General features: G+C 39.8%; 1 long non-coding RNA gene across 1 annotated transcript in view; it reads left to right on the top strand.

Moving 5' to 3' along the window:
• LOC121083131 overlaps window positions 1-12,632 on the top strand; it is a 146,922-nt gene that overhangs the window by 868 nt on the left and 133,422 nt on the right. The window lies entirely within an intron of this gene.

Below are 12,632 nucleotides of genomic sequence, written 5' to 3'. Positions count from 1 at the left end.
TCGTAGAGTGTTTCAGTGACCCTTTTATTTCTGTCACTGTTTACGGGTATTTTTAGTGCAGGTATCTTCCCATTGATTTAAAATGTGTCAAGTTACTCCTCTGGGCAAGCATACAACAATAAAGTCATATCAGTGGTGTCTTCCTCAAAGGTCATCATGCCTCTAGCTTTAAAATATGAAGTGGCTGGTACTTGCCTTAAGTGGATTGGAAGCTTCTCATTTCACTGTAGGCTCCGTAAATTATTTTCTTCCCTGTGTTGTTTCAAATGTTGGTTTAAAACTCTTCTCTGGCAGCTGTCTCTATCTTTTTGTTTGTTTGTTTGTTTTTGTTTGGCGCTCACCTTGTGTGAGATTAGGCTGGTAATGACTGCTTACTCTTTTGCTGTCTCATTTGGTTGTGGATAAAGCAGAGGATCTGATGTATTTTTCTGAACTTGTTAAAAATTTGGTTCTTTTTCTCGATTGTTATGTCATTCTCTTCATATTCTGCACGCTGCCAAGAGCTATGATCTGTGAGTTGTGCTTGGTAGCTGTCTGGGGCTGAGTCATGTTGTCTTGCAGTTCATCTGAGTGCAGAGCCAGCAGGAGTGAGCAGCTTGGCTCCCCGCATCCCTGCGTATGTGTGTTGCGTTATTAAGAGAATAGCCAGCTCTATGGGAAAAGTGAGTGGTTTTCCAGTGGTGGTTTCCTTTTCTCATTGCCTGTGCTGTACAGTAAGTATGGATATTCTGGGAATTACAGTCCTCAGAGGGTCATATGATGTATGTTAGAAGCAAGCCAGCTGGGAGGAGCAGGTGAAAGAGATACCCTTGGCTTCAGTATCAAGGGTGGTAAAGATGGGTCAAGGTTTTGTGTGCCATGCTGAGAAAGGGCTAGAAGATGCAGTGTTGCTTTTGTGGTTTCAAGCATGCAGAGTGAAAGGACTGTTTGACAGCAGGCAGCTGGGAGGTAAGGCTGAGGGAGGAGGAGCAAACAGCTGCTGTGTGTTTGAAGTCAGAGGCATGTGCTCCTTAGCAGTGGAGGACACAAAAACTGATCTTGCCCACTGGTTCGGTGGGTGCATAAAGATAAAAAGCCCTTGAAAGGGTGGGCTGAAGGCAGTGGCCACCCTGTTTTCATGCAGGGCAGGAGCTGTGTGTTAGTGTAGCCATCCAGAGGGACGTGTGAGAGGGCATTCCCACTGCCCAACTTCAGGCACTCTTAACAGCCTAAATTGAGAAGGTAGTCTGCTATGTGATCTTTCAATGGACCTATACAAGGTGATTCAAAGCAGAAACCTAAAACTGATTCTCTGTGGGAAAGGGGGTCTTTCTGTTTGGGCTATATTTAAGGTGCATAGGTAAGTTTGATTTCTAATTAAGGCCCCCAAGTTATCTACAGACAATTAAAATGCCTCCACCGATCTCTCTTACTCGTAAGCTCTCCGACTAAATATTTAACTTATTATACTAAAGAACATGACAGGTTGAATCTGCTGCTTGTGTTTTAATCACTGTATGAAATCAGTACAGAATGGAAATGAGGTAAATGTGAGGTGGCAAACTTTGAGAATTCCCTGTTACATGAAAGTGATCCTCAACCTAGTTAAGATACTAACTAATCATGTGGTGGTGTCTGGATGTCTACTGTAAGAATTTGGTAAAATCCTGTAATGAAGATTACAGAGTGAAGGTGGCTGGGTCAGGATATGATAAAGGGATCAAGACAATGTGAAAGAGGCCTTGTTTTGGACTCTTAAATCCCTTTGTAAGGTTAGGATTTCAGATGTGACTTCCTGAAAAGCCCAGCTGCTTGGTAGACAGGGAAATAACAGAGGTACAAGACATTAAAATTAAACTAACAGTTACATTTATCCATTGCAGTATTTTCCTATCTGTTAACTAGTTTTTGTTTTGTTGGGTGTTCTTACTTTGCTGGTGACTTTCATTCCTCTGGAGTTGTTAGACAGCCTTGTGAATGAAACTTTATGTTGCTGCTTCTGAATGAATTCCATCAAAGAGCCATAGACAGTACTTGGAAGCAAGAGAGATGTTTTGTTTTGGTTTTCTTTGTTCACCAACTATTAAAATATTGATTTTCTGCAGTCAGTCGATGTATGTGGCTTGGAAGCTGTTTTCATTTGTGTGGGTTTTTTGCTGTGGTTCAAGTGACTTTTTGCCCAAATACACTGAAACATAAGAAGAATGAAGACATCAGATGCAGGTTTTATTTATAGCCACATAAATAAGATAAGGTATTGCCCTCATGTAAGGTATCAATTTTTTTAAAGGTTAATACAGTATACAATATGCCAAGTTAAGTGATACGGTAGCAATGCTTGTAGCTTAAGTTGGCTGTTTCAAAAGTTGAAAGTGAAGTGAATTCTTGCTAATTGTAAGACAATACTCTGGCTATCCCAGTGTCCTTAAACTTTCAAAGTAATCTCTTTGTTTTGACTAAATATATACAACTTTATCAAATGGCAGCTGTTCCCAGGGGTGTAGCATTCTGCAGTGCACTGTCAGGCAGTGGTTTAATGGCTGAGCTGTGACAAGATCAGGCTCTTCTCAGGGTGTGCAGTGCTCCAGCAGAAAGCAGCTGGTCCCTCTTTGCATGGGAGCTGAGGCTGTAAGGGCCACTGGAACCCGCTGTTCTTCTAGTGCCCTCGATCCATCTGTTCTGTAAAAACACCAAACCGAAACCAAAAAAACAAATGCACCACAACCCAAACAAACAAAAAAAGATACAAAGTAACTGTTGTAACAACAAATAACTTTCTGTTCCAGGGCTGTTTGCTTAAATACATTTTCATTAGCCCATTCTAGAAATGTACACTGTGCTATGTCCACAGTGCATACCGCCCTCCCCCCAGTATCCAGTTATTATATAGTCATCTGTAATAGCTGTTTAAGAATATTAAAGTGGAGCAACTGGAAAATCCTTTCATGTTATGATTTCACAGTGCCCTCAAGGATCCTAGGCTCTTCAGAGCTACAAAAAAAATTAAGCCATTTATTTATGATTTTCAGGGTTGTTAAGCTGCAAGCCACCATTGTGGGTAACTTTTAAAGTAGATTGCCACATATTTACCTGTTTTGTTATCACAGACTCTGAGACAGAAAGCAAAACCTATCACCTGTGGCACTCAGAATTCTCTTACTGATAATTTAAGTTGGTATATTAATAGGAGTTTTTCCTGCCTTAGTGAATAATTACTTATCAAAAATTGGTGATAACAGTGGCTGTTTGTTGTTGGATTTTTATCTAGTTAATTCAGCTACTGGAAACAATCTAGCTATTGTTTCTCTGTTTACTTAGAGCCCAAAGAGTGGTTGTAAATCAAGTTGAATACAGCTGGTGGCTGGTCACAAGTGGTGTTCCCCAGGGCTCAGTGTTGCGGCCACTGTGTTTAATATCTTTGTTGATGATCTGGATGTGGGGATTGAGCGCACCCTCAGTAAGGTCACAGATGACACCAAGCTGGAGGGGACCGTTGATCTGCTTGAGGACAGGAGGCTCTGCAGAGGGATTTGGAAAGGCTGGATGATGGGCCAAAGCCAGTTGTGTGAAGTTCAACAAGAAGTTCTGGGTTCTGCATACGGGTCACACCAGCCCCACAGCGCTGCGGGCTGGGGGCAGAGCGGCTCAAAGCTGCCCCACGGAAAGGGCCCGGGGGTGCTGGTCAGCAGCCGGCTGGACATGAGCCCCCAATGTGCCCAGGTGGCCCAGGAGGCCAACAGCACCCTGGCTCGGATCCGGAACGGTGTGGCCAGCAGGGCCAGGGCAGTGCCCGTGCCCCTGTGCTCGGCGCTGGTGGGGCCGCACCTCGAGCCCTGGGTTCAGTTTCGGGCCCCTCAGGCCCAGAGGGACGTAGGGGGGCTGGAGCGTGTCCAGAGCCGGGCAGGGGGCTGGGACAGGGGCTGGGGCACACGGCTGGGGGTGCTCAGCATGGAGAGGAGGGGGCTCAGGGGGGACCTGATCGCTCCCTACAGGCGCCTGACAGCGGGTGGTAGCGAGGGGGGGTCGGTCTCTTCTCCCAGATAACAAGTGACAGGTCAAAAGGAAGGAGCCTCAAGTTGCACCAGGGGAGGTTTAGGTTGGATATTAGGAAAATTTTCTTCCCTGAAAGGGTGGTCAAGCATTGGCCCAGGGTTGTGGTGGCATCACCACCCCTGGAGATGTTTAAAAAACACCTAGATACGGTGCTCAGGGACGTGGTTTAGTGGTGGGCTTGACAGTCCTGGGTGAACGGTTGAACCTGATGATCTCAAAGGTCATTTCCAGCCTAAATGAGGATAAATTTCTATGATTACATTTTTCATGGTCATCAAGTACTCAAGCCTAATTATTTTTTTTTTATTTTGTTACTGGCTTCTAGAAGTGAAAAAAATACTATTCTCAGACATTAAATAGGAATAATGTAAGAGTTTAACCCACTTTGCTGTTGAACAACTTAAAAAAAAAATCAAAAAATAAAAAGGACGACTACTTTTCAAAGTTTCTGTGCACTGTAGAAATCCTTCCTTACTCCAGCAGGCAGTTGCAGTACAGCTGATGATAATAGAGTGCTGCTGCATTAATTCTCTCTGCTGAGGATTTAAATCCTCTTTTTATCTTTGGTTTAGAAAGACAAGCTAAGTTTGGCTCTGTCTATGCCTGTAAATAAACCGGCCCAGGCACTGTTGTCGGTCCCTGAGGCCAGGCAGCATGGCATGACAGGGCTGGTCACCACCATTCTTAGTAAAATTGCACCGCCGCCACCACCCCCTCGCACCCCCGCTCCCAAAATACCTGCATCCAGGGAGTGATCCTGACCTGTTCCAACCCTGAACCTCCCTGGAATTTGCTTGGGAAGACACCAGCTGGCACAGGCTGAAGCTGCTAGGGAGTATCCTAATAATTTAACACCACAGATTGCCGTGTGCCTAGGTCATCACGACTGTAGTAACCATATACAGATATAGCTGGGGTGTGTGCATGTGCATATAAGTACACATACGTGTGCACAGACACACTGTAATATGGGGCCTTTCATCTTTGTTAATTTTGGTTGGACCTCAAATAATTAAATTACTTTCAACTGGCTTCTTGAGTAGTGAACTCCTTAAAGGCACATTGGAAGTACTTTGGCAAGAATTTCACTGACTTAAGGCTCTTCGGCTTAACATTTTCAAATCTTTCATTTGCACTAGGAGCAAATCAGCTGAAGTATGATATTGTTTCCCATGCAAAATTTAGTAGAACAATTTGCTTGACTATGAGCAATTAGAAAATACATTATCTGTTTGCAAAATGACTATGAAAGCTAATTGTGAGGCCAGGCCTGTTTGTCTATGCACCTTGCTAATGAGTTCATTTGCTGTAAACTAGACAGTCCACTTCAAAACATATCTCCACCTTCATATATTGTTTTTAAAAACTGTGTCAGCTTAATTTTAAAATAACCTAACCCTCAGGGAGCAATTTTACTTGAGTTCTTCTGTTTCTTTTCTGTTATTAATTGCATCCATCTGCCAGAGCAGGTGCAAAGGCTTTAACTAAGTCCTGTCATTTTAGCACTACCTCTTGAATTTACTCCATCTGTGCGATAGCAAAGAAGTAATCAATGTCAATATCTTTTTTTTTTTTCCTCTCTTTTTTTTTTCCTGTTCCTGCTGAGTGCCATGATCTTAGTTCTTTCTAATATGGATCAGAGAAAACAACAGCAGCAATATTTAACTCCAACATCCTATTTAATATCCTGTCTGGATATTTCTGGGATTTCTTGTTTGACTTGAGAATTAGGAGCCTTCTTTCTTTTCCATTCAAATATCTCTGCTTTCACCAGAATTTCTAAGATTTTTCAAGTTGTGGTAAGTGGTTGTAAAATATGCCTAGGGACTTTCCATTGCCAGCTTTCTCTGCAGTAGTAGTTGTATTTCGACAGGAAACAACCCTGTGTCTATTGAACATGGTTTACCGTAGGAAAGACTTCCTTTGTACTTTGGCAAGTTGAAATAACCTCAATTAGCGGAGATCTGAATGATACTAGCAGCAGCTTTAATTGAAATATTTGAATGAGGCACAAAAAATAGATTTTTCCACAGCAAGCCACAATGTTTTCAGTTTAGTAAGATAGTGTCTTATAGTTAAACAGGGAAATCATGCAGTGCTTGGAAATTGTAACTTAAACATTATGATTTATTTGCTTATATTTCTTCTTCTGTGCCACTCATTGTAGCTTCTAGTGTTCTGTCCATCCTTCTAAAAGAAGACAACTTTTTGTGCTATAATCTGCTTGTTGACTCCTTGACTATGAATTTGTGGTGTATCTTGTGTTTCCTGTATGCTTCAAGTTCTACCAGTAGTTTGTGAGCAAAGAGTGGAACCTTTTGTCTTTGACGGGTGTAGTAAACACATTGGAGGATTCCCCCCATCCCACTTGCTTACCTTCATTTAAAGTAAGTTTGGTTTTGGGTTTTTTTTTTTTCCAAACTGAAAGTAAACCATATGTTTTGTAAAGGAAGTCACTATTTTAATAGAGCTGAGCGATTTTGGACTTTTTGCGTGGGTCATTTGCAAATGCAGGTTGAATGCATTTGTTACTTGTAATTATTTGCTGAATGCTTCAGAGCATTCAGTTATTTGCAGACTGAGTTTACAAGATTTTTGCATTGCTTGCTCATTCTACATAATGCAATTGGTGACTGTATTTTTCTACTTCGTTACAAGATTATTTTTCTTCTTTTTTAAAGGAAATGAAAAATAATGAATCAGACTTCTGGGGAGAGGAATAAGTGATTTTTGCCTTTCTCAAATGTTCATTTTAATGCATTAAGCAGTCATATTTTGAACAACAGTGAATATACATCAGAAAGTGGGGGTTTTAATTATTCTATTAATTCTGTTGTATGGGAGAGCATAACACTTGTTTCCATTAAGTTTCACATTAAGGTATGTTTTTTCAAATGAAATATAAAGAGGTCAAAGTAGAACTAATAAAGTGAAGCTTGAATTAACCTTTTTTGCTGGATTTCTGTCACATTCCTGTCTAGTTTTCAATGTATACGGTTCTACATGGATGCCCTCATTGTCCAGGCAGTCAGAAAGTGTCCAGCAGAGCATTGTCACCCTTGTATCAAACAGTACAAAGGTGGCTTTAATTAGTGAGAATGTGATCGGGGGGGGGGGGGGGGGGGGGGGGGGGGGATTTTGGTGTTTGGGGTTTTTTGTTTATTTTGGTTTGGTTTTGTCTTGTTTTGTTTTCCTGCAGGTCTATTTCCCAGTGTTTTTATTCTGTTCAGTTACCAGTCCCTTGCTGGTAAATTCCAAACTGGCTATACTGGCTTTACAGATCTGTTGTGCCAGTATTTTCCTCTCTCTTTCTGTTACTCTTGGGTTTTTTTAATTATCTGGTATTTTACAACTTTTCTTTAAATAGTGTAGCGCTATAGGTGTAGCCAAAATTGTCAGCTTATGTAGTTCAGTTCTTCTCAAACTCTTCCTTCATCAGGGTGAAGAGGTACAAATAATCTAGAGACAATTTCTCTACTTAGCCAGCAGTCATCAGTGGTCAATGACAGCTCCTCGTAGGCTTTATCCTGCTCTTGCACAAATTAGCCAGACTGTGTCCCAGTGCTCACTTTTTAAGGAATAAAGTATTCATGATTAAAGCCTTGTATCTCTGAATAGCTGTATAATTTTGGAACTAGGTATAATATATGGTTGGTACTCAGTAAAGAGTCTGTCACATTAACTGAAATTTTCTCTTAGTTTTTCTATGTAGATGTTTATAAAAGACAGTCTTCATAGTATTTCCTAGATTGTCCCTAATCTTGAAGTTTGACTTGCTTTTTCTCTTTGTGAAAGGATAGTCTAAATGCTACAGGTTTTCATAAGAATATCGTTAATATTCTTATGTGTTAGCAGCTTGGAGAGTGTGTTGTGCTTAACTCTGGCCAGGTAGAAAGGAGTGTCAGCAACTGAGTTTCTACTGTTCAGTGTCTTTGTCCAAGCCTACAAAGAGGGGCTGGAGGAAGTAGGAAAGTCCTATGTCTTGGAATTTTTTCCCCCTGTTTTTATTTTACGTATAGGCAATGTATTCAGAATTTTGAAAAGCAAATAGTGGTATGTTTACATGGCTATTTGTGGATCCTTGAAAAAGCAGGCTGATCTCATAAAAGCTATATATAAAAAGGATATTTGGTGATTTCTGAACTGAATGTGAAGGCTTCCCTTTTTGAAGGTGCATTGAGATGCAGAATAGCTTGCTAATTCTGAAAACCTCGGATACTTTCATCTGCTTGTTCCTGGTTTTCTGAAGTTGTTTTGGAACAAACACAACACTTTTGCTGTTAGATACATGGCTCAGGCCATTTATTTTCCATGTGCAGCATATTTAAATTTTGTCAGATTAAAGGGGAATAGAATGGGTTCATTAACTCCTCAGTTCTTTTGTGCTACATACATTGGGTTTGGACTTCTGTCAGTACACTTTTGGATTGTTCTGTCTAATCCAAGGCTATAACTGATAAATGGTGACATGGTCAGGAAGGGCTCAGTTGTGCTGCTGATGTGTGAGACAGTGCTAGGGGGATCAGATCAGTGTGCACAGAGCCTCAGTAAGACTCTCCCCATGCGGTTTGGGTGGGTGCCATGTACTTGTTTCTTAGCTGTCTGGTGTCACTGTCTAATACAGGTGAAGAGACTGTATAGCTTCCAGGGTGAAGTCCATATGCTGGAAAGATTGATTGAAGCTTGGCTCAGGTCTTCCAAAAGAGAATTTTTAAGAGCAGCTTCTGAAGGAGATGAACACTTTAGAATAGAAAAAATAATATTCTTGGTGAGCTTTCTCCATTTGGTGACATACGGAAGCTAAGTATAGTAATTTTGCCCCTTTATTGTACAATTTCAACACAACTTCTGGAGGTGTATTGGAATTCTTACTACCTTCCTTCATAACTCTGTGGTCGGCTGAAACAGTGCAATGGCAGGGGTAATTCACTTTGTGCACCCTGAATAAAAGCACATTCTGCTACTCTTAAAATCAGTGAGACCTTACACCCAAAGCTTTTCAACCCAATTTCATAGCCTTGTACAGTGTCATGACATAAAGTCCACCTTGGATTAGTTCAGCTGAGTGTCTGTTCCTGTACATCTGCCATATCTCCTGCTCATGCAGAATCGTAGAATAGTGTGGGTTGGAAGAGACCTTAAAGATCATAGCAATTTTAACTTACTGGCACTGGGATTATAGGTTGTTGTGACTTTTATGGAAACCAGGCAGATTTGTACTTTTCAAAAGCAGGGCATGGTAGATACCAGGGTTTGTGTGACAGAGTGCTTGCCAGTTCAAATATTTAAAAAATGGGAAACTCTTTGTAAAGGAAAAAAATTATAACATGCATCCTCTTTTTCTTCTTTTTTTTTTTCTTTTTTCTTTTCTTTTTTTCCTTTGACCAAGGCTGAAAATATTCTCTTGTGAACTTACTCCCCTTGACTCATGGGCTTTCTATATTTTTTCCTTCCACTTGACTAAATTATGCCAGTTGGATTTTGAATCTATCAGACATGATTACTGAGCAGTGAGGCCTATGAAGAGTCTAGTTGGTTGAGCCAAAAAGCAGAAATAGAGCACATAAACTGCTCAGAAATCTCCTTAGGATAGATAGGGAAAATTTGCAGAATTTATCATGCATGAATTCTAAACAACTGGTATTCTGGGAGGGTACTTGAATTAACACAATCTGGGCAGCAAATAAAACCTTTAAAAATTTTTCAAGGAAACCAATGATTACATAAACACCCGCACGGAAAATGTGTTCAATTTCAGGTCCTCTAGTGCTACTGTGTAAAGGCAGAACTAGCAGAAGGCTGTAGTATCTTCACATGCAATTGTACCAATGACCTCTGAAGGAGGAAGAAAGAAATCAAAGAGGTGGCAAAATAGTCATAGAGAGCAGTCACAGCAAAGATGCTGTTAAGCAGTAAGCAGAGATTGAAATCTGCTTAAAAATACAGGCTTGTGGCACTATTTAAATGGTTTGGTTTCACTGACATTATCATACAAACATCACCTTTTGGATTTTATTCAAAGCACTCCCAAGTATTCACCGTTTTGGAGGAGTTAAGGGGCCCCTTCCTCAGCCAGACTAAATGAGTAGAGCTGTCTTCAAAAAGACAGAGTAGTATTTATACCAAGGACCTGTTCCTTGTAATGGTGTAGGTGAACAGTTTATTGCAGCTCAGCATTGTGCCAATAGCAGCCATGGTGTGAAAGCAAAATGTTGTGGATGACTCCATATGTTAAATTAAATGCATTTGTTTACCACGTTTTCCAGTTTCCAGAAGGCTTGATAGGTACCACAGCTAAAACTGTACTTACTAATGTGCTACTTCAGTAAAGTACTACTTTTTATAAGAAAGAAATGTGGGATCTTCTTCACTATTTTTGCAAATAGTACTTGATCTGTTCCCAATTATTGCATAGCTTATCTGTCAGTCAGTTTATAGTTCAGCTGCTTTTACAAGATACTGTACACTGAAGCTCACTCAAGCTTTCTGCATTTTCAGTCTGACTGGCTTATCTCTTTGGCATTAGAGGAGTCACAGTTTACTTTGAAAGAATGCTTGTTTGCTGAAATAGTGAAACTTGACTGAATACTGGAGGCAATGCCTGGCAAGTGAGTTTTGAGCTTGGAAGGTTTGCTATTCTTTGTGAATATTTGAATGTAACTCCTTCATCGACCAAGTAGAACAGAAAAAAATGCTATGAGATTATTTTTTTAATTGGGCCTTCCAGCCAGAATTTCAAATATTAAAATACTCTTTATAAGCTGCTTGTGAAGGAAGAGTAGGATAAGAATTAATCAGAACAGTGGCAATAATTTAGTATGTAATGCATTTGCTGCAGTTGCAGCTTGTCTATGAGGTAGCATACTACAAATGCAGCCGTTATGTGAAGCCTTGTTTGGATCTGGCTTGTGCAATTTTATTGTATTTTAGTGAATTTTACTATTATCTTGGAAATAATGTCAAATTAGTCCAAAGAAACAGCAGAAGAATGCAGGACTATTCATTGAAATTACTACAGGCTCATAGGAGTACGAGTAACATTAGATATATTTTCACTCAGCTGATGTTAGTTTCAGAATGACAGGCTTGTAGAATCATCAGGAAAAGCATTGGCAGTTACTTTGGCTAATGTTTAACTGTATTGCATGAGGCATCTAAGTACTGTGTAGTCTGAGGTACTCAGTTTTACATATTCTCAAAGCTTTATTTTTATTTTTTTTTAAATGGTGGTGTTATAATGAAATACTAGTATGGTATTTTTAAAATATACTGAGTCTTCTTCAGGAGAGATGTAAAATTAGAGTAAACTGACATCAGTGGCACTGTCTTGGTTTAAACCAAAATGTAAAACATGGCTCTCCAGATTGTCTTCTAAATTGTAAAGTTTACCAGCTTTGTGGATTTATGTCTTCAGTTGCGCTTAATCACTTTTAGTACTTGTATTCATTCTCTCATTTTTAAAGTACTTGTATATGCTTAAGCTTCATCTGTGTCCAAAGGCTTTGCTAAAATGAGGCTGGATTTTGACAGTGGCTTTTCAGGAGTGGTTAGCAACATAAATGTAAAAATTTATGTTTGGAAAATGTGCATGACTTCTACGAGAATTCCTCCATTGTTTGTGGTCTCTTTGTCTGTCTATATGTATGTGTGTGTATGTGTATATGTGTGTAAGGACTAGAAAAACAAACTTAGGCAACTTCTGAAAGCTTAGTTATACAGGCAGAACTTTATCCTGAGGAAAGTGGGTATGTTTGGTTTCAGAGTTTTTCCATAGATGAATTTGCTTAAATGCAACTTGAAATCTTGACTGCTTGATTGTAACTCTCAAAGGGATTTTTTTTTTTTTTTAAAGTGAACACTGGCGGCTGCCTAAAAATAAAACTGGCTCAATTTATTTGAGTGTTTTCTCCGAGTTAAAATGTACCGAATACAGCCAAATGAGTCAGTTTCATCTTCTCCATGTACAGCTGGTGTGACGGAAAGAAATGGTCTTTTTAAATAGCCATGACAGTCACAGTTATTGCGAAAGGGTGAAGGGGGGGCGGGGATGAAAGAAATTAATTGGGAAAAAGTCTAGGCCAATGATGACTAGTAGTGTGATAAGTTACAGTAAAGAGAAAATTATTTGAACCATGACATGAAAGCTGTGTATTTATAAAAAAATCATAGTGGCAGTGCCCTACATTCTGTCCTTGCTCTATGTTATACTGGCATGATGACCGGGAGAACTCAAGTCTATGATTTCACCATTAGAATTACATTTTAAAAAAGCCTTACTTATCAGAATTAACATCAAATCATTGAAACTTTTTGAAGTGCTAAGAGGTGAGTAAACCTGTTTTGCAAATAATCAAATCATGTAAGAATGGAAATCATCACTGAGCAGAGTTTTATATTTTGTTTTTAAGGTGAGGAGATTTACTTGTATCCTGAGGGTGCTTTATTCCTGTATTTGCCCAGTCATCTCCATAATGACTGATTTCAGGATCATGCCTAATTTTTACACAGATCAGAAAACACATTGTTCAGTCAAAGTGGCATTTAATTTTTCCATATGCTTTTAAACTTCATGGTTAACAAAGATCTTAGGTCTCGGTTGA

The sequence above is a fragment of the Falco naumanni genome, chromosome 2, assembly GCF_017639655.2.
Source record: "Falco naumanni isolate bFalNau1 chromosome 2, bFalNau1.pat, whole genome shotgun sequence".
Classification (NCBI taxonomy): Eukaryota; Metazoa; Chordata; class Aves; order Falconiformes; family Falconidae; genus Falco; species Falco naumanni.
Note: the sequence above shows the minus strand (reverse complement) of the source record. Positions and strands in the feature narration are given on the sequence as shown.